We start from the raw sequence: 20942 nt of genomic DNA, 5'->3' as shown, positions 1-20942 counted from the left end.
CTTTCCAAACCATGCTTGATACCCTGCATCTTCAGGACACAGGGCCAGACTCTGGTCCAGGAGCCTGTGGGGGAATATGCAGCCCCTTCCAGGGCTGTAACATCCAGGCCCTGGCTACCTCTACATCAGTTGGCCAAAGTCCCCCATTACCGCCACCAGCCACCAGAGGCCACTGCTAATTCAAACCCAGGCTGAGTCATGGCACCAGCCTGTGCACGTGGTCCAGGGCTGTTGCTGACTCCTTCAGAGAGGCCCCAATAACTCACTGCCGAGATGGATTTCTTTAAAAATTGCAGCCAGCCAAATCTACTGTCCCCAGGAAATAGTCCCTTCTGCTAGCCAGGCTTCTGTTCTCCTCCCAGATGCTTCTAGGATTCCTTCCCTCCTTCCATGGCTCCCCGTCCATTCAAAATTGCCCCTGGACCTCCGGGGACCCCCAGCTCTTCTTCCCCCTCATCTCTGTGGTCTGATGGCCTGGCTCTCCCCTAAGGACATGGCTTCCCTTTGTGCCTTCTCAAGTGGAAGCTGCCCTTTCCTCTCAGGCTTTAAGCTCAGGAAGCAGATGGCAGCCTCCGGATCAGCAAGCCATTAAGCCCTGCCCTGTCTCACTGTCTCAGCCCTGTTCCAGTGGGGCTCCTGCCACCTACTCTACACTCTGTTCTTCTCGGTGCTGCCACGGATCCGTCTTGTTCACAGAAGACCTCGCTCTCCCTTTTAACAGCTGCAAACATAAATGTCATCATCATCTGGGATGATGTCACATCCCCAGGGACCCCACCCTCCCAATAGCTTGATTGCACGCTCTATTGTAGGCCCCTATTCCACAGCCACCCCCTGAACCTGCTCATTTCGAGCTGCCCCACCTCTGGAATGTTAGATCCAAATTTCCTGCGGGCAGGCTACAACCCCACGCGCTTCCTGCTCTCCCCAGCCTTTCAAACTACAACTGCCTTGTGACAGCGCTGGTCCACTGAGAAACCATTGGCTTTTTCTTTTCTCTTCGTATTGGCCCTTCCTGTTTTCCCTTCCATCCTGGGTCAGCCTGAGTCCGTGTTCCATTTCTTCTAATCACTCTTGCTTTGTCGCCCAGGCTGGAGTGCAGTGGTGTGGTCTCGGCTCACTGCAACCTCTGCCTCCTGGGTTCAAGTGATTCTCCCACCTCAGCCTCCCGTGTATTAATAGCTATAGCTGGGATTACAGGTGCCAGCCAACGATGCCCAGCTAATTTTTGTATTTTTATTAGAGATGGGGTTTTACCATGTTGGCCAGGCTGGTCTTGAACTCCTGAGATCAAAGTGATCTGCCCGCCTCGGTGTCCCAAAGTGCTGGGATTACAGGAGTGAGCCACTGTGACTGACCTCTTTTAATCGCTCTTATACGAACAGCTTCATCTCCGTGGCCCCCTTGTCTTTTCATGACTCCCCTTTGGCATAAAGGTAATTCAATTATTTGCCTTTTCTGCACCCGTATCTAGCATTCTGGGCACCACTGGAGAGAGATCACACAGCTGCAGAGACCGAGGGGACTAGACAATTATGGTCTCTATCACACCAAGTTTTCTTTTCTTTTCTTTTCTTTTTTTTTTTGAGACGGAGTCTCGCTCTGTCGCCCAGGTTGGAGTGCAGTGGCGTGATCTCGGCTCACTACAAGCTCCGCCTCCCAGGTTCACGCCATTCTCCTGCCTCAGCCTGAGTAGCTGGGACTACAGGCGCCTGCCACCGTGCCCGGCTAACTTTTTGTATTTTTAGTAGAGACAGGGTTTCACCGTGTTAGCCAGGATGGTCTCGATCTCCTGACCTTGTGATCCACCTGCCTCGGCCTCCCTAAGTGCTGGGATTACAGGCATGACCACCGCGCCCGGCCCACACTAAGTTTTCACCATGGCCCAGAATTTTCTCTTTCCTTAGCTCTCTCTCTCTAGAGCTCACCATTAGCTCTTTCGGACTTCTCCACTTTTTTCAATACAGCACCTTCCCCAACATCTTCCTCCATATTCTCAGTGGATAACGTCACGAAAAAATAAGACATTGGGCAGAAATTCCATCAATATCCTGCCGCCAAACAGATTTTGTCCTTTCCTCCTTTGATCTCTGGTCACAATGGGAGAGGATCCATTGGGAGAGGACAATGGGAGGTGTCCTTCCTAGAAACTTAGGCTAACGCCTTCAAATACATTAGGCCCTCTCTCTTTCCACCTGCCCGAAAACCTCATTCAATTGATTTTCCATGCCCTTCTCTCTAATTTTCCACTTTCCCCTGTCTACTGGCTTCTTCTCATTAGCATTTAAACATGTTTGAGATTCACTCTTTAAAAACAAAACAAAAATCCTTTCCCTTGTCCTCATATCCTCATCTCAGTCCCCCTGCCTTCATTCTCTTTGCTTGTGTAACATATTACCCCAAAATTTAGCAGCTTAAAACAACAAACATAAAACAATAAACAAGGCCGGGTGCAGTGGCTCATGTCTGTAATCCCAGCACTTTGGGAGGCTGAAGTGGGCAAGATTGCTTGAGGTCAGGAGTTCGAGGCCAGCCTGGGCACCATGTCGAAACCTTATCTCAACAAAAAATACAAAAAAATTTAGCCGGTCTTGGTGGCACAAGCCTGTAGTCCTAGCTACTTGGAAGACTGAGGCAGGAGGATTGCTTGAGCCTGGAAGATCAAGGCTGCAGTGAGCCATGGTCACACCACTGCACTCCAACCTGGGTGACAGAGTGCGACCATGTCTCAAAAGAAAAAAAAAAAAATTCTGAGGGTCAGGCATCAGGAAGTAGCTAGGCAAGGTGGCTCAGGTCTCTTTAATGAGGCTGCAGTCGAGAGGGAGCTGCAGTTTCCTGAAGGTTTGACTGGGGCTGGAAGATCTGTTTCCAACATGGTTCACTCATGTGGCTATTGGCAAGAAGCCTCAATTCCTCACCATGTGGGCCTTATCACATGCAGCAAGCTTCCTGCAGGGGGACTGATCAGACAGAAAGAGGCTAAAATGGAAGCTACAATGTATTTTATACAGATGATCCCTGACTTACAATGGTTCCACTTAAGATTTTCAACTTTACAATGGTGCAAAAATAATATACATTAAGTAGAAACCACACTTCGAATTTTGAATTTTGATCTTTTCCTAGGCTGGCAGTATTCAGTGTGATACTCTTTTGTGATGCTGGATAGTAGTAGTAAGTGCTAGGTCCTAGTCAGCCATGCAATCAAGGGTATACAGCCAATACTTGACCAGACGCAGTGGCTCACACCTGTAATCCCTGAACTTTGGGAGGCCGAGGTGGGTGGATCACTTGAGGCCAGAAGTTCGAGAACAGCCTGAGCAGCATGGAGAACCCTGTCTCTACTAAAAATACAAAAAGCAGCCAGGCATGGTGGCACATGCCTGTAATCCCAGCTGCTCGGGTGGCTGAGGTACTAGAATTGCTTGAACCTGGGGAGGCAGAGGTTGCAGTAAGCCGAGTTCATACTGCTGTATTCCAGCCTGGGTGACAGAGTGAGACTGTATCTCAAAAACAAAACAAAACAAAAAACAATCAATACTCTGTGGTGTGCTGTGTTGCAGGATGACTTTGCCTAACTGTAGGTTAACATAAGTGTTCTGAGCACGCTTAATGTAGGCTAGGTTGGCCAGGCGTGATGGCTCACTCCTGTAATCCTGGCACTTTGGGAGGCTGAGGTGGGCAGATCACCTGAGGTCAGGAGTTTGAGACCAGCCTAGCCAACATAGTGAAATGCTGTCTCTACTAAAAATACAAAAATTAGCCAGGCATGGTGGTGCACGCCTGTAGTCCCAGCTACTTGGGAGGCTGAGGCAGGAGAATCACTTGAACCCGGGAGGTGAAGTTTGCAGTGAGTTGTGATCACACCACTGCACTCCAGCCTGAATGACAGAATGAGACTCCATCTCAAAAAAGAAAAAAAAAATAGGCTAGGCCAAGCTATGAGTTTAGTAGGTTAGGTGTATTAAATGCCCAGGCTGGAGTGCAGTGGCATGAGCATGGCTCACTGCAGCCCTGAACTCCTGGGTTCCAGTGATCTTCCTGCCTCAGCTTCCCAAGTAGATGGGACTATAGGTGTGTGCCACCATGCCTGGCTAATTTTTGTATTTTTTATAGAGACAGGGTTTTACTATGTTGCCCAGACTGGTCTCAAACTCCTGAACTCAAGCAGTCCTCCCACCTCAGCCTCCCAAAGTGCTGGGATTACAGGTATGAGCCATTATTCCTAGCCTAAATGCATTTTTGACTTATGATATTTTCCACTTATGATGGGTTTATTGGAATGTAATTCCCTCATGAGTCAAGGAGCAACAGTACTTGAATCTTGGAAGTGACAGTCCATCCCTTCTGCTGTTTTCTGTTGGGTACGCAGACCAACTCCAATACAATGTGGGAGGGAATTAACAAGGCTGAGGATACCAAGATGTCGGATCACAGGGGGCATTTGGAGGCTGGCAACTACGCTTTCCTTCAAAGCCAGACTTCCTGAGAGAGTCGTGCACGTTGCCTGCCTCCACATTTTGCTCTCTTCATTCAGACTACTCTTTCTGGGTCTCCAATAACTTCCTTGTTTTGAAATCCAGTGGCCACTTCTCAGTCCTTATTGTATGTGGCTTCCCTGCAACACTCCACATTGGGCACTTCCTCCTTAGCTAAACACTTCTTCCTTGGCTTGTGTGCCCTCACAGGCTCCGGAGTTCCTTTGCCTTTTGCCCCTCCGTGGCTGTAGTCACAAGCTTCTCTTTACTATCTGTCTATCCCTGAAGGGTTGGAGCAGCTCAGGGTTCTGCAGTGTCCCTTCTTTGCCCATGGTGGATGAAGCTGGCATGATCTGGCCTCCGTTAACCTTGTCTTCTGCCACTCCTGCACACCAAACTCTCCATGCCAACCCCATAGACTGTCCCATGGTTCCTGCCCTCTTCCCACTATCATCAGTTCAGATCGGTACTTTGAGGCTACTCTTTGTCCAGTCTTGGATTCCTCAGCTAAAAGACGAGGGGAGGGGCCTTAAGAGGAAGTAAGGATACAGCTGTAATTAATGAAGAGAGCAACTGAGATCCATCAACCTCAGATGGAGAAGGCTAAGGGGCAATTTGATTATGTTTTTCAAGCCTAAGGGGGCCCTTTGCCTTAAGAAATATTAATCTGTCTCCTTTAAAGACAAAATAGAAAAAGGTTAAGTTTTAGTCATGACAGAAATGACAGATCCAGGTTAGGGAAGAGAAGCATTAAATGCCAGGAATTAGCTAGAGCAACGTGCAATCTGATCAGCCTGCCTTAAAAAGTAGGCTAGGTTTCTGCACATCTGAGATGATTGCTGGGTAGACTGAACTAAGGGTAGGCTGGTGAACTGGGCAACTCACCAAGCCTCGGGATGTACACTGCTGCATAAGCAGCAAGTTTGAGGTAGAGCTGGGCTCAGAGACCAATTCCTTGTCCATTTCCAGCAGTGGGGTCTGACCGTGGCAACCCTTGGGCTGCAGAATGGGTTTGTTCTGGTCTGTAGGGTCAAAGCAGTCTAGCTACTCCTGCTTGGTTATACCTGCCCTGAAAGAGGCCAGAGGGTAGGGTTGTGGGTAGGGAATGAAAAAGGGTGTAGGTTGGTATTTAGAAGAGTGGCACAATCAGGGGGAATAACCTTGGCTCAGGAGCTGGTTGGTACATCACCTCCTTCAGGAAGCCCTCCCTGATGCGCTCATGCTGGCTTAGGGCCCCTCCTCTGTGCTCCCACACCCCTGTGCTACCTTGGTTCCTAAAGGAATCCTATGGTATTGAGATAATCTAAGGATTTCAGTCTCTCCTCACCAAACCGTGAGCTCTTTGATGGCAAGAACTATGTTTCGTTGATGGCACAGGGTATAGGTTGTGGAAGTGCTGGGTAAATGGGTCTTAACTAATTGACCTAGGGAACAAATGCATTGCTGCATTGCCCTGCGAGACTGTACTACATTGTCCCCAGAAGCAGCTTCAGAATAACCCAGCAGAAAGCTCCGGCTCTCTAGAACCACACATTTCAATGGGACAACCGAAGAGATGACCCCCGGAAATCTGGGCTCCGGTCCCTACTCAGCCACTTATTAGCAGTATGGCCTGGTTAGCACGTAACAATCCCCTCCCTGTGCCTCGGTTTCCTCCTCTACCAAATGGGGGCCGTGGTCCCACAGATTCGCAGGGTTGTCTTGAAAATGGAATGAGATCATGGGTGTGCAGGCAGTGAAAACATCTTGAAAAAGGTCTTTAAGACTTATACAGAGGTAAGGAGTTATTAATAGCCTCATTATTATTCTTACCCAGAATGCCCATGGCAAAGCAGCATGTGGCAGCCCCAGCCCCCGCAGCCCACCCTTCTATACTATTTCTGTACCTGGAAAGCAGGTTCTTGGAGGGATCGTCCCCACATGGGGAAGAGGGTGAATGCCGGGCAGACCTGCTCTCTAGCCTGCTCCTCCCTGGGCACTCTCCCCAAACCCTGTGATTCAGGAAGCATGGCTGACTCTGGCCCACCACCCATCTGGAGGGCTTTGGGTAGCGTCTGTCTCTGTCACTTCATTTGGTGGAGTAGTGGTGCTGGTGAGGTGCAGAGGGGAGCCCCTAGAGTGGTCAGGACAAGTCTCATCACTTGGGTTAAATCCTGGGGCAAGCTGTCTTCCTGGCGACTTCTGATCCACCTTCTTCAGACCCACTTGATTCGGAGTTCACTTAGGCCCAGGCACAAAAGGAAGCAGCTTTAATGCCTATTGCGCATTTCTAAGTAAGCAGCTCAAGTCAGCTCATCCTACCTCTCCTCCCTCTTTTCTTCCAATGACCTCACCATTGCCTGGAGAGTGGAGAGCGTGGGGCAGGAGTAGGAACAGATCCAGGTGTTTCTCCTCTCACTTCCTTGCCATTCGAGTGTGATGCTTGTGAACATCAGTTGGCACACCCCAGGGAGCAGCAGCGAGACAGAAGTATCCCAGAGAAAGGAGGAGAAAATCAGATAGGTGGGTGGGTGATGGGTGACCCCATCTTCCATAAAGTCCTGGATGCAACATCCAGGTTCCGACAGCCAGCAGAATCCCCCAGGGTATAAGCCCCAGGACTCCCAGTGGAGGGCCTGACCTCCCCAACCCTGGGCCTCACCTTTCAGTTCCCCCTGGCCCTCACCCTAACCTGTGAACATCAGCATGAGGGCCGAACAGATTCGTAGAAGTGGGGTCTTCACTGGCTTTGGGAATAATCAAAGCCCTAGGGTCAGCAGAGCAGTGGGTACAGAAGGGAAAAAGCCAGCAGAATCTTAAAAAGCCAGCAGAATCTATCTGCAGGTCAGGGAAGGCTGGCGCCTGGAGTGAGATGTCAGACCAAAGCTCCACCAGCCCGGTCCAAGGATCTCTCCACAGGAGGAAGGCCAGCAGCAGCTACTGCCAGTTTCTTTCTTTCTTTTTTTTTTTTTTTGAGACGGAGTCTCGCTGTGTCGCCCAGGCTGGAGTGCAGTGGCCGGATCTCAGCTCATTGCAAGTTCCGCCTCCCGGGTTTTTACGCCATTCTCCTGCCTCAGCCTCCCGAGTAGCTGGGACTACAGGCGCCCACCACCTCGCCCGGCTAGTTTTTTGTATTTTTTAGTAGAGACGGGGTTTCACCGTGTTAGCCAGGATGGTCTTGAACTCCTGACCTCGTGATCCGCCCGTCTCGGCCTCCCAAAGTGCTGGGATTACAGGCTTGAGCCACCGCGCCCGGCCTGCCAGTTTCATAGGAATGGTCCATTATCAGAGAAACACAGCCTGACTGCTTTGAGGAAGTCTCCTAACTCGTCTTCGCTCCCGCTTCCCATTTGGCCAGCCAGGTCCGTGCGCTGCTGACTTAAAATGCTGCCCTCAATTCTATCTTTAGCTCTGGCTGCTGGGAGCCTGAGTGACAGGCAGGGTGGGGGCTTGTGCTGGGGGTGGGAACAATTTGCAGCTACCAGGTTTGCTGAGAAGGTGGCATTTATTGCAAGGAGCAGGGCCCATGTCATAATCACAGAATCATCTGTGGTCAGTGCAGTGGAAAGCACAGAACTCCACGGATACTGGTTGGGTGGGTGGATGGATGGATGGATAAATGGATGCAGCCATGCATAGATGGAGCAGAGGCCCCAGGGAAAGGATGAGAATGGGGCCAATTGGTCCATTGACCAAGGCATGGACCCTGAAGGAACTCTGCATGATATTAGGCAAATGACTTCCCCTCTTGGCCTCAGTTTCTTCATTTGTAAGAGGGGACGAGAGAAGTGGTTTTCAGGCTGCCTCCACGGGCCATCACCACTGCCTCCACCACCACATCTCCTCCCCACCCTCCCCCTTCATGAACAAGGGGCTGCTGCTGGGCTTGAGCTGGGAGGACGGGAAGTGATGGCTCTACAGGGCTCTCCTCCCACTTCCAACACGGCTGCTCGTTGGTATCAATCCTGAACACTGAGCTTCCTGGAAAAAATTCTGTTAGACAAAAGGGCCGGTGGCTAAAGAGTGTGATAATCACTGGGTTAAACAACCTTAAAGGTTTCTTCTGACGTCTGGAGCCCCTTGGAAGCCATTGCTCAATCACACATTGGAAATGTTTGGGTTGCTATGGATGGCTCCAGGGGGACACCAGAATTAACACAAGTTTTCCTGGAGACAGGAATAATGAAGACCCCCGGATTTTACCCCTCTTTCCTCTCCCTCAGAAATCCCTCACACTTCATAAGGGGGAATTCCTGGGGCCATGTTGACTGCAGAATGTTTCCAGGTTACTGGCTTTGGGTGGAGAGGTGGAATTCTGTGTAAATACAGTTTTCTCACACTTTTCTCATTAATGGGTCACCCTGTTGCTTCCTTTAAAATTTTTTTTTTTAATTTAAATTTTTAATAGAGACGGGGTCTTGCCATATTGCCCAGGCTGGTCTTAAACTCCTTGGCTCAAGCGATCCTCCTACCTTGGCCTCCCAAAGTGCTGGGATTACAGGTGTGATCCACTGCGCCCAGCCTGTTATTTCCTTTCAGAAGCTTGAGTGTCGCCCACCCTGTCCTCTCCAGTATAAGGGTCCTGGTTGGGGGTGGAGTGAGGAGTCACGTCCTCAAACGAGGGCTGAGAAGGGGCAATGTCCAAGTCAGCTGTGCTCCCACCTACCTTAGGCAGAAGCTCAGTACCTTTTCAGCCCCAGGAGAGGGGGCAGGGGGCTCAGATTATGAAGTTGTTAATTCCCCTCCACCCCCAGAGCAGCTCAGTTTCCCAAGTGCATTCAGACTTGGTCAAATGAAATTGCCTTTTGCAGGAGGTGGCAAGACCAGTCCATCAATTGCTTCTCATCAGGACTGATACCAAAATCCCTTATCTGAACAATAAAACACTGGCAAACTCCCATCCAGCCAAATAATTTTTCCAAGAAGAGAAAGTGAAGTGCCCAAGAAAGGATGAGGAGGGACTGGGAGGAAGCCCTGGCAGGGCACTAGGAGCATGGATTGAAAGGAGCTGATGGGGGGTGTGACCCAAACGCCCAGCCTGGCCCGGGGGAGAAGTGAGTGGAACTGACGTTGAGCTGGAGAGGAGACTCCGGGCAGACACAGTTCAGAGAAAGGTGCCAGGAGAGGGAAGTAGAGTCAGATTCATCCATCCCCTGTCCATCCTAAGGTGGTGAGACCCCACAGCACAGCAGGCCTCTGAGGTTCCAAGGTTGAGGGGGATCTAGTGGCCTAGCATCCTGCAGATCTGGATGCAGCTTAGAGTGCAGATCCATGGAGCCCAGGGAAAGAGGCCATTGGCAAGGCAGGAAGGCACTCTGTGGAGAGGGAAGCTGGGCCCACCAAACTCCTCGTTCTTTCTCTTGGCCTGACCTGTGAAAGGAATGGGGTGTGACTGGACCTTGGGCAAGTTACTTTAGCCCCCTGTGCCTCCATTTCCTCCCTTGTTAGATGGAGACTCTACCTCCATCACAAAGAGCCAACCCTTGACTTTGCCTCCAACACAAAGATGTTCTATTCCAATCTGATGACAGACGTGAAGGTTTTTCTTTTGAAATAGAACTGCTTCACAGGCATTACTCGTGGCCAGAAGGCTGGGGTCTAGTGGCCAGCTCTCTGCTACTTTTGGGCTCTCTTCTTCCTGCTCTTACGGATTTGCACCTGGGAAGGCCAGGGCCTCTGTCTCTCCCTCATTTGACCTTCCCTTTACCTTCCTACCTTCTATCTCAGGGACATTCTCCTCCCATTCCTTTTTTTCCTCAATCTTTATCCCAGCCACCCTCTGGCAATGAACTCCCAATAAGGCATATGTTCCTGCGTGAACCCTGTGCTCCATCTTAGGCCCAGCTCTTCCCCTACACACACTGCAGTGGGATCACGATCCCCCTGCTTGGAAACCTGCTGCTGTGTGCTCAGGTGTGCGTCCCACATTGTGCCTGAGTTACTCATTGAGGACTTGCGTGGGCCCACTCACCTCCCACTGACCCAACCACCCCACGCACCAGCCTTATAGGACATGCCTTTCTGTAGATAGTCAGCTTTCTACCTCCTCCTGCTTCCAAACCATTGCCTCTCCCACCACCCTCAATGTCCTACCCTTTATCTCTGCTCAATCAAGTAAATAGCCTTTGAGAAATTGTCTATCTCCTCCCCTCCAGGAAACCTTCCCCAAATAACCTCACTGTATCTTGTCTTCCCTTCACTTGGACACCTTCTAGCCTATGACAGGATTGGTATCTCTACAGTGTGAAGTGTGTGTCTGTGCATCCTGTCAAGGCCCTTGGGGGTCATCCTTTCCAAAGGGGCCATACCCACTGGCTCCCCATGGTGAGGCTATATGGGCTGCAGACTGACTGCAGCCTCATTGTGTAGGAAGAGGACCAGGTCAGGTTTGGTGTCTAGAAGATGGCAGGACAGTCCCCAGTGCAGAGGCTGTAGTAACCTTTATGACAGTGACACGTCCCAGAGCCTTTTCATGTCCTTTGTAGGGACATAGATGAAGCTGGAAACCATAATTCTAAGCAAACTATTGCAAGGACAGAAAACCAAACACCACATGTTCTCACTCATAGGTGGGAACTGAACAATGAGAACACTTGGACACAGGACGGGGAACATCACACACCGGGGCCTGTCGTGGGGTAGGAGGAGCGGGGAGGGATAGCATTAGGAGATATACCTAATGTAAATGACGAGTTAATGGGTGCAGCACACCAACATGGCACATGTATACATATGTAACAAAACGTGCACATTGCGCACATGTACCCTAGAACTCAAAGTATAATAATAAAAAAAAAAAAAAGAAAATGTGGCCGCATGACTTTCTCCTCTAACCCTAGACTGCAGCACGCATCACCTGAAATTGTAGATGAGGTACAGACATCGTCACCTGTCGCCCGAAGGGTGGTTTGGATTGTTTGTGTTCCCTGCTCATTGCTAAAGGATAAAGGCTCAGGGGCTACTTATGCTGTCAGACTGGGCTCAGCACACAGTCCTGACCTATTTCGTGGCTTCAAATTCAGAGATGCCAAGAACACTGTGTTTTTGCTGCTAAGTCTGGCAATTTAACCCACAGTAACCTTTAGGTGCTTTCCAACCCTGGAATTTCTTTGCTTATTGTTCTGGGTGGAAAATGAAAACCCTCTCTGCCAGCAATTAATTTACAGAAATAAACAGGATTTCTGCTTTTCGTGACAAAGACAGTTCCAGAATGCCAATCTTAGGGCTGCCAGATTGCAATTTCAAGTGGGTGCAGCCAACATGGTTACAACCTGCAGGTGATTTATCGAGAAGGTTATGAGAAAAGGAGAAAACGCAGTCAGGAGGAAATGGAGAAAGGCATTGTCTAGGAGTTCTTGCACTCATCTGTAACTTCTCTGGCAACAAGTTTCTGTGCCCTTGGCCTTCTACCTTCCCTGTTTTTTTTTTTTTCTTTAATTGTCAATGATTCTTGTTTTTTCACCCTGTTCTGTTTGACTTATTTCCAGCCCTTTCCTGACATGGGTGCAGCCTGGCCCCTGCTTCTAAGCCACATCCCTGCCTGATGGCATCTCAAAAGCATTTGTCACCCAGAACCCTTGGCTTGCTACATTTTGCCTGTGGGTCTGGTCCCTTCATCTAAGAGCTGCTTCTGGGGTGGTTGACTGGATACACTCTAGAAACAACATCCAAACTGCAGAAGCAGCCTCACTCCTTCTCCTTCCCTGGATGCTGAATGAATAGGGACACGATGCATTGGAAATGAAGGGGGTAGGCATAGAGCTGAGACACAGACTTGCTGAGAACCTGGAAGGATTTGCTCAGGTAGGAAGAGTGGCACAGGTTTGGGGGTGGAGGCTCTGAGTGGCACCAGTCAGGGACCATTAGAGATTATGTTGGGGGAGTTAAAAGCAGTGATTAAGTCTGAGAACATTGTCTCCTCCATCTCAGCCCCTGCTGAAAATCAATCCTTGTAATCACTACTCCTATCACCACTGCTGCTCTTCAAGGCTCAGTGCAATAGCTTGTTAGGTAGATTAGGAGAGAAGAGAAAGGACCCACTAGTCTTCCTCAGACGCCTGCTTTTCCAACATCCTGCTTCTACTGCCTGCCTCTGAGAACTTCACTGTTTAGGGCTTTGCAATTTGGATACTTATCTTTCCCAAGACTTTATCTGCTCTGATCTCAGGGGTTCCCTGGGCCGGACAGTGAGCAAGTATTTGTTGTGCATGGTTTCAAGGTGCCTAGTGTTAAAAACATACACAGCCCCATCTTCAAGGAGCTCACAGTTGCTCCTGGAGTCAAGATAAACACAGATAACAATGGAAACCTGCAGAGAAACTAGATAATAATTTCCTTTACGCAATCACTGGAAGCTAAATGTTCTTGTACTTTCTGCTTTCATCTTACTCTTGGTACCTCCCCATCACCTCCCTCACGATTCCATCCTGGAGTAGTTTAGACACAACACCCTGCAGAGCTTGATCTTCTTGATCCTCTACAGAGAGACACGGAAGTAACTCCAGCTCTCTCTGGAGGAGTGGCTGGCAGAGGAATCTTGATAATAAAGTCTAATTAACAGGCCAGGCATGGTGGCTCATACCTGTAATCCAACACTTTGGGAGGCTGAAGTGGGTGGATCACTTGAGCCCAGAAGTGCGAGATCAGCCTGAGCAACATAGCAAAACTCCGTTTCTACAAAAAAATACAAAAATTAGCCAGGTGTGGTGGTGCACGCCTGAAGTCTCAGCTACTTGGGGGACTGAGGCTTGGAGGATCGCTTGAGCCTGGGAGGTTGAGGCTGCAGTGAGCTGTGTTCGCACCACTGCACTCCAGCCTGAGTGACAACGTGAGACCCTATCTCACGAAAACAAAAACAAAACAAAACAACCCTCACAATTTACAGACCAAACTAAGCGTGAGTTGTTTGCTATAGATTCAATTTAACATTTAATGTGCAACTATGGTGCACCCAGAACATTGTGCTAAGTCTTAGCAGGAGTGGTGGGTTGCACAAAAATGAGCAAGAGAAGTTCTGTCTCTAAAGAGTGTGTCCTCCATGCATTTCCAATATTATTTGATTTCCAGAACTTTAATTCATACAGGATCCTTTGGAGGTACTCATGGTTCTCTGACTCTCTTCCTGAACTACCACTGAAGTCATAGCATTAACATCTTTAAAATCTCAGATGGCTTTTTGTAATCATATGAAATTTATTATCTACTCTATATTGGTATTGGTTTTGATATAAAATGATCCTCCTTTTCCCCAACCTCATACTCCTCAAGTTCTACTCATAACACTGAAGCAGCAGGAAAATGGACTAATTGTATCCCATCTCTTGTGTCCCTGGCATACTATCTTATACCAAAGGCACACAAGTACCCCTGAGAATCAGAGTTATAGATACTCAATACCTATTTATTGATTTCAAAACCCAGAGAGGTGTAAGACACCAGGGCGCTGGAATTCTCCCTCTCTCCCTCTTCATATTTCCTACCTTTACCCTCTGCTCCTTTAAGCCTTCTTGTCTGGGACACTCCTCCCCTGGCTTACCTTCTTTCTCCACATTTCTTTTTTTTTTTTTTTTTTGAGATGGAGTCTCGCTCTGTCACCCAGGCTGGAGTGCAGTGGCGCAATCTTGGCTCACTGCAAGCTCCGCCTCCTGGGTTCATGCCATTCTCCTGCCTCAGTCTCCCAAGTAGCTGGGACTACAGGTGCCCGCCACCATACCAGGCTAACTTTTTGTATTTTTAGTAGAGACGGGGTTTCACCGTGTTGGCCAGGATGGTCTCGATCTCCTGACCTCGTGATCCGCCCACCTTGGTCTCCCAAAGTGCTGGGATTACAGGCAAGAGCCACCGCGCCTGACTCTTTCTGCACGTTTCTCAGAGGGGCTCCCTGTTTGGTTCTGGTCCTTGTTTTTGCATTTGGCATTGTTTTAGTTTGAACACAGAACCATTTAGGCCCAAGGCAAATGGTGACCCAAAAAAGATAATTAATCATTCCATTAATTAATTCTCTCACAAACCACATATAGGTCATCTGCTCCTTGGACTAATAGCTGTGCTGGACAGTGGGAGTACAGTGATGAGCAAAATAGAAATGTTGTCTATCCCAATGAGGCCTTCAAGGGACTGGGAAAGCCAGACATTGATCAAATAATTATACCAGTATATAGTGTTGAATTGTGCCATGAAGAGAAAGAACAGAGTGCTATGAAAATGTATAGCAAAGTGTTTGATCTGATCTGGGGGAGGTGGTCAGGGAAGGCTTCCTGGAGGAAGAGGCATTGCAGGAGAAATGAGGATGAGTAGGAGTTAACTAAATGAAAAGGGGTTATGGGGCAGCATTTCAGGCAGCGGAGCAGCATGCATAAGAGTCCTGTGGCTGGAGGAAGGAAGTACAGTCAATTTGAGGAATTGAAAGGAGACTGACGCGGCTAGAGCACAGACAGAGAAAGAAGTGCTGTAACGTGGGTTGGAGAGTCAGAGGAGGGAGGCGGAATTCTAAAATCCAAATAGAACATGATAGCTGGCTATACACTAGGGTCAGGACATCACCAAGTATGCTTACTCAGTTCCAGAGTAAATTAAGTAGGAGGAACTTTAAATAAAACCAAATTAACCAAGACCAGTAATTCAGGAGGAGGTAAATTCACCATAAAAAATACTCCAGGCTGGGCGTGGTGGCTCATGCTTGTAATCTCAGCACTTTGGGAACCCAAAATGGGTGGATCACTTGAGGTCAGGAGTTGGAGACTAGCCTGGCCAATATAGTGATACCCCCGTCTCTACTGAAATGCAAAAATTAGCTGGGCATGGTGGTAGGCGCCTGTAATCCTAGCTACTAGTAAGGCTAAGGCAGGAGAATCACTCGAACTCGGAAGGCGGAGGTTGCAGTGAGCTGAGATCATGCCACTGCACTCTAGCCTGGGCGACAGAGTGAGACTCCGTCTCAAAAATAAATAAACAAATAAATAAATTCTCCAAAAAATCTCAGAAGATATGTTGGCTGAATGAATGATGGATAAATAAAGACCTAGTACATGATTATGTGTCTCCATTTCCAGCCACCTTCCTAAGTAGAAGCCTGACCTGTCTCTGCCTCTTCTAGAGCAAATCACCTCAGTACTCTCCCTTTTTGTTGCCATGGCACATTTCTGTACATGTGACTGTCATGGCTTTGTCCCACTGGATTGCAGTGATGGTTTGCTGCTAGCTTCTCTCATTAGACTCTAAGCTCCTTGAAGGCAAGGACCATGGCTTACTCATTTTTTCATTCTCAGTGCCCAGCACAGTGCCTGGCACATAATAGGTGCTCAGTAAGCATTGGTTGAAGGAATGCATACTGTCCTGTCTGTATAAATTCCACTAGACTTCATGATGATCAGGATGATAAAAGTGTTCAGCTGCCTAGGCCTCCTAAACCCTCAGAACTAGCAGCCAACATTTCAGGAGAGCCAACTGCATTACAGGCCTGTTTTGTAGTCAAAGAAAGGCATTCACTAGGTCAGTCTCAACCTTGTTCTTCTGGTGACCAAATCAGGGACCTTGCTTTCCTTGTGAGGTTTTCTGTGGGTGTGCCCAGACAGCTCATCAAGCCAATGGGATCTAAGTAGGAAAATCCAATGGATTAACTGCTAGTCCTTTGCACTAGCCTATGATGTTAATACTCCCAGTATGAATAGCCTTTGTATTTCCAAGCTACACATGCACATCCATTGTTTCCTTTTGTCTATATAACACCTCTACGAGGTATTTAGCTGAAAGAGGTTAAATGGTTGATCCATGGTCCCATGGCAAGTCAATCAGACCTGGAGGCTTTTTCTCCTACATTCCCCTGCCTTACTCCCTACCCCAGAACTTTCTGTGTTACCCACCTTGAAAGGAGATGGTTCTCAGAGGCCACGGTCTGGGAGATGCTCTGTGTGGCTCTTTGGGCTTGTTCCTGCCGAGCCAGGCCTTGGCACGCTCTGGTGGGAAGCTGAGGGGGTCGGCCAGGGACTGCAGAGATTCAGTGTAGGGGAGAGAGAGTTGCATAAGCCGGGTCTGCTTTCTCTCTTTCTCCCAGAGGCAACCTGATGCAACTTGCAGCTACAGAGCCATCTTCATGGCTTCTTGCTTCGGCCAGAGCAATCAGGAGGGAGAGGCAGGCTGAACTGAAGACAGACAGCAGCCAGGAGGGGAGGAGGAGCCATTTCCGCCTGAGCCCAGGGCCAGGGAGCCTTCAGGCTGGAGACAAGCTGGTGTCAATGAGTCCTAGAGACAGATGACAGCTGGCTTCTAGAAGATGTAAGCCCTGGCCCTGCTCTGGAGCTGCCCACTCAGGATGGGGCAATGCCGTTCCATTCTTCAGGAGAATGAAGCCTAGCCCACTGTTACTCTTTTCTACGCTTTGGAGACAAGGCTGCTATAGGGTTAAATGGCCTGATCCAAAACCTGCAGTAAAAAGACATTCTTCCCTATGAAAAAAAATTCATTAAACAATTGCTGAGTTCTAGGCATTTATTGAAAGATGAGAGGGTAGTCTCTATTCTCAAGATGTTTACAGTCTAGTAGGAAGGTAAGCGGACACACAAAAATCATACATGAAAAAGAATGTGGTTAAGTGTTTTAAAAAGAGAGGGTTAGAATCTGGCTTAATGAAGGCAAACCAGAGGGTGGCATCAGAGAGGCCACCAGTCTTGAAAGGCACCTGGAATTAAATTTGGAAGACAAATGCATGGCAAATGCCTATGATTCTAGGCCACTGAGCAGTTTCCATGGCTGCAACCTTCCTTTTTTTATCTAGGATGATAATAATAATACTAACGACCTTTCTCAGGTACTTATTATGCATCAAGTACCGCACTGAGCACTTTGCATCCCCCACCTCATGTCATCATTAGAACCACCCGAGGTGGGTATATTCTTATCATGCTATTTTACAGCTGAGGAAATTAAGGCCCTAAGAGGTTAAGGAACTCATCCAAAGTCAAGCAGCTGGAAAAAGTTGGAGGTGAGCTATAAACCCAGCTTGTATTTAAAATTTTAAATGTTATAGAAATCTATAAACAACTACTGCTTCCAAAAGTGAAAACCTCCCCACAGATTCTGGGGAAGTGCTCAATTGTCCTGTGGAGCAGTCCAAGTTCTGGTGGCATCTTTCTCTCTCTCTCTCTTTCTCTGGTGCCAGGCTCTTAGACTCTGAGGTTCCTGGGGGTGTCTGAGACTAACAACTCCAGGCAGGAAAAGGGCAAGATTAGGAGAAAAACACAAAATCAGCATCACACATCTCAGAATTCTGGAGAACCAAGTGAAAGTCTCCTGGGCCAAACATATCTGAAATGGTCTCTAAAGTAAAAGTCTTGGCCTTAGTCTCCATCCTAAGACCCTCTGGAGTTCAGAGACCTTCCCTGCCCTCACAATATGAGTAACTAGAAAGCGATTAGTCTGTGTCCATTTGCCAGTGGTTCTTTAACTTCCTTCCGGTGTCTCAATGCATCATAAGCTGTTAGCCCTGACAGAGGCTTTAGCGATTAGTCCAATCCCTTCAATTTGTACATTACACATTAACAGTGGTTAATGGAAGAGCTTCTGGGATGCTTTCTCTTTGTTTTAGTAAAAAAATCATCTTACCACTAATGTGAGAGTTACTTTGATTGCAAAACAGAAAAGAATCTTACAACCATTGTGTGTATACACTGAGAATCTCCATCAAACCTCATCTTTCCTATGTTGATCCATTTGCAGTACCCCCCTTTGTGGCAGAGGCATATGGGTGGTTGAGGGTGTAGTGAGCAGAGCAATGCATTTCTCCAGCACTGAGAACAGTCTGCTGCTGCTGGCCTGCTCTCTGCTTTTTGATCTGGCACACCCAGCGGCTCTGCCATGTTCAAGGCCAGCAGCCATCCATTTGTCTGCCAGGCTCCTTCTTGGCCTTACCCACTGGCAGTCAGAGTTAAGCTGATCTTTCTGCCTGCTGGCTGCTTATCTGGGACATATGATTTGTGGAGGAGGGCCTGCCAGAAGGGAGCTGTCCTTCTCCAAGCCCCTGCAGGTGAGGGGACTCGCACTGACATGCCACGTCTGCTCCAGAATCTCAGGCTCTTAGTCTCCATTTGGAACTGCAAACACCTGTGCTCTGTGGCTAGCATTGGGCAGCGAGCAGAGAACAGGCAAGGGAACACCTGCAGAAAGTAGAAGAGGTCACTGTTCTTCTGCCCCAGTCGAGAGGAGCCGGCTGGATCCACCACCCATATTGCCACCCTCTTCCAGGACCCTCGAGCCACCTATGCAGGCCATCTCCTGGACTCCACTCTCCCCTCCACTCCTTTTTAGGAACCAAACCCCTGGTTTGGAGAGCCTGGTAGGTTCCCATAGCAATGGGCCTTTTAGCTGTTTCCATGGCAACCAACACCCAGACCATTTAGTTGCTAGTCAACTGACAGCTGTAAGTGAATCGGATTCAGTTTAGAATCTAGGGATAGGCTGAGGAATTCTCTTCAGAGAAAAAGACACAACCACCCAAAATGACTCAAATCCCTCAAAGACTTTCAGGCAACATCTGTGGAGATCCAGAGCCACTTTCTACTTTGGGTCACTCAACCCTGTCTCCCCACAACCCCATTCCCAACACACACACACCCTCACCTGAGTGTCCCAGGCCTTTAAATAAGGCATACGCCAACCTCTGTTTACTGTTCTGTCTCTTCCTTGGGAAAAACACTTGTTTAATGTGACTCTCACCTTGGCCACTTTCTTACACAACTCCTTTTTCTGTGCTAATGCTTTTCTTATGTACTGTGACCCTGTCCTTGTACCAACCTATTTAACCATTGCTTTTTGGATTATCTGAAGTGAATGGCTGATCGCAGATCATTTTCTCTTAGTTGACCTCACCTATTTCAAGCCACTCTTCCTATGTCTGGAGGGTGTTCTCAGAGAACAAGCTGTTTTTATCAACCTTTCCAAAGCATAATCAAGATCACTCTGTTTCTTTTCTGAAAGTTTTTGTGTTAAAAAAAAAAAAAAAAAATCACTCTGTTCCTTTTAAAAAAAAGTCAACTAAGATTTAAAAACCAAACATGCAGGATTTAAAATTACTCCATGCTTGTTGCTTTTTATTAGTATGACGATTTGAATACCAGTCTTCACATTTAACCTTCTCCCAAACTGCAGATATGAGGTGTTGGGTTCCCTTTCTTCTATAAGCAGGGGTGCCCCTCATTATTATTTTAACAATTAGAATCTGGGATTTATCTGTCCTGGAATTCATGTAAGAGCTGGGTCTGAGCCTCCAAGGCCTGCTCCGTGGACTAGAAAAGCATGAAACTGTCATTGGAAAGAGGATGACCTTTTTGATATACCGCAGATTCAGTGCTTCTCAATGTTTTAATGACTCAGGGGGGCGTCTGTGAACTGTCTGTAGAAGACGACCTTTCAAACTAATCCCCCCACGGGAGCCTTACCTAGCTCACGGCTGCAGGCTTCATGTAGCCTTGCGATGGCTGGCAAACAGTCACAAGCTGTTGTATTCCCCTTTTGCTCTGATGGAAGGGTATAAACTAACCAAAATACTTTTTAATTTTGATTTCCGAAATATCTACTTATACTCTTTGTCTTTAGTGCTTCCCCACCCTTTTCATTATCACTCCTTACAGGAGCTTTAGTGGACCTTTTAATCCTAATTGAACACCTCATCAAATTTTAATACCACAGATTATAATATGTATCTGTTTATGTATTATCTCTCTATTCCTGCTTTACACATAAAAAGAATAAGATTTTTTTTTTGTCCCTAAGAACAAATTTTCACAAAGAATGCAAGGTATAAACAATGAAAGATATACAGTATTAAAACATTGTTTCAAATTTGAAGAATAAGTGGAGGAAAGAAAAAAATATTTTAGGACTTAGATATGTAAATTATTTCCAAAATAGTTTAACACTCAACTAGTCAGCTGTATCAAAATCAATTCTCCCTGAAGTAGGCACTGTTCCTAGCTAGAGGCAAGTACTCATTTTGCACGCTATTGTGAGTCCTGTCTTCTTTTAACACAAGGGCAGAGGAGTATGCAGGGCAGGTAGTTGTTAGCTTCAAAGGAGCTAAATGGCATGAGAAATCTTCCGGGAATAGGGAGACAGTAGACACATGAGAATTGAGCTTTGCCTCGTCCTTCTGAGGAGACATCATCACATCTCAGACTGAACCTGATTCTCCTGCTATTTCTAGACAAAGAACAAAGTCTGTTTCCTAGAGTGACAGTTAACATTTAGAGAGTATATACTATAGCCAGGGTCACTCTAAGTGTTTTACATGCCTCATCTCATTTAGTCTTCACAGCCCTGTTATTATTAGTCCTATTTAACAGATAAGGAAACTGATACACAGAGTGATGAAGTGATTTCAAGATCACACTGGTAGTCCCGTTAATTGGTGGTACCAGGATTCAACCATAGGCAGTCTGAAGCCAGAGACCCGCACAACAGTTAATGGCCTCAGGAATTCACACAATTCTGATA

The 20942-nt window shown here is 47.7% G+C and overlaps 2 protein-coding genes across 6 annotated transcripts in view; one reads left to right on the top strand and one right to left on the bottom strand.

Moving 5' to 3' along the window:
• Nucleotides 1-18410, bottom strand: part of SYNDIG1L (synapse differentiation inducing 1 like) — a 66272-nt gene extending 47862 nt beyond the window's left edge. Inside the window, exon 1 of the mRNA XM_050798873.1 lies at nucleotides 16319-18410. The gene's annotated coding sequence lies outside the window, so the exon portion shown is untranslated. The remainder of the gene's footprint in view (nucleotides 1-16318) is intronic.
• Nucleotides 1-20942, top strand: part of ISCA2 (iron-sulfur cluster assembly 2) — a 415347-nt gene that overhangs the window by 377241 nt on the left and 17164 nt on the right. The gene's annotated exons all lie outside the window — the stretch shown is intronic.

The sequence above is a fragment of the Macaca thibetana genome, chromosome 7 (genome assembly GCF_024542745.1).
Source record: "Macaca thibetana thibetana isolate TM-01 chromosome 7, ASM2454274v1, whole genome shotgun sequence".
NCBI classification, from domain to species: Eukaryota; Metazoa; Chordata; class Mammalia; order Primates; family Cercopithecidae; genus Macaca; species Macaca thibetana.
This window is presented reverse-complemented; position numbering and strand designations above follow the sequence as displayed.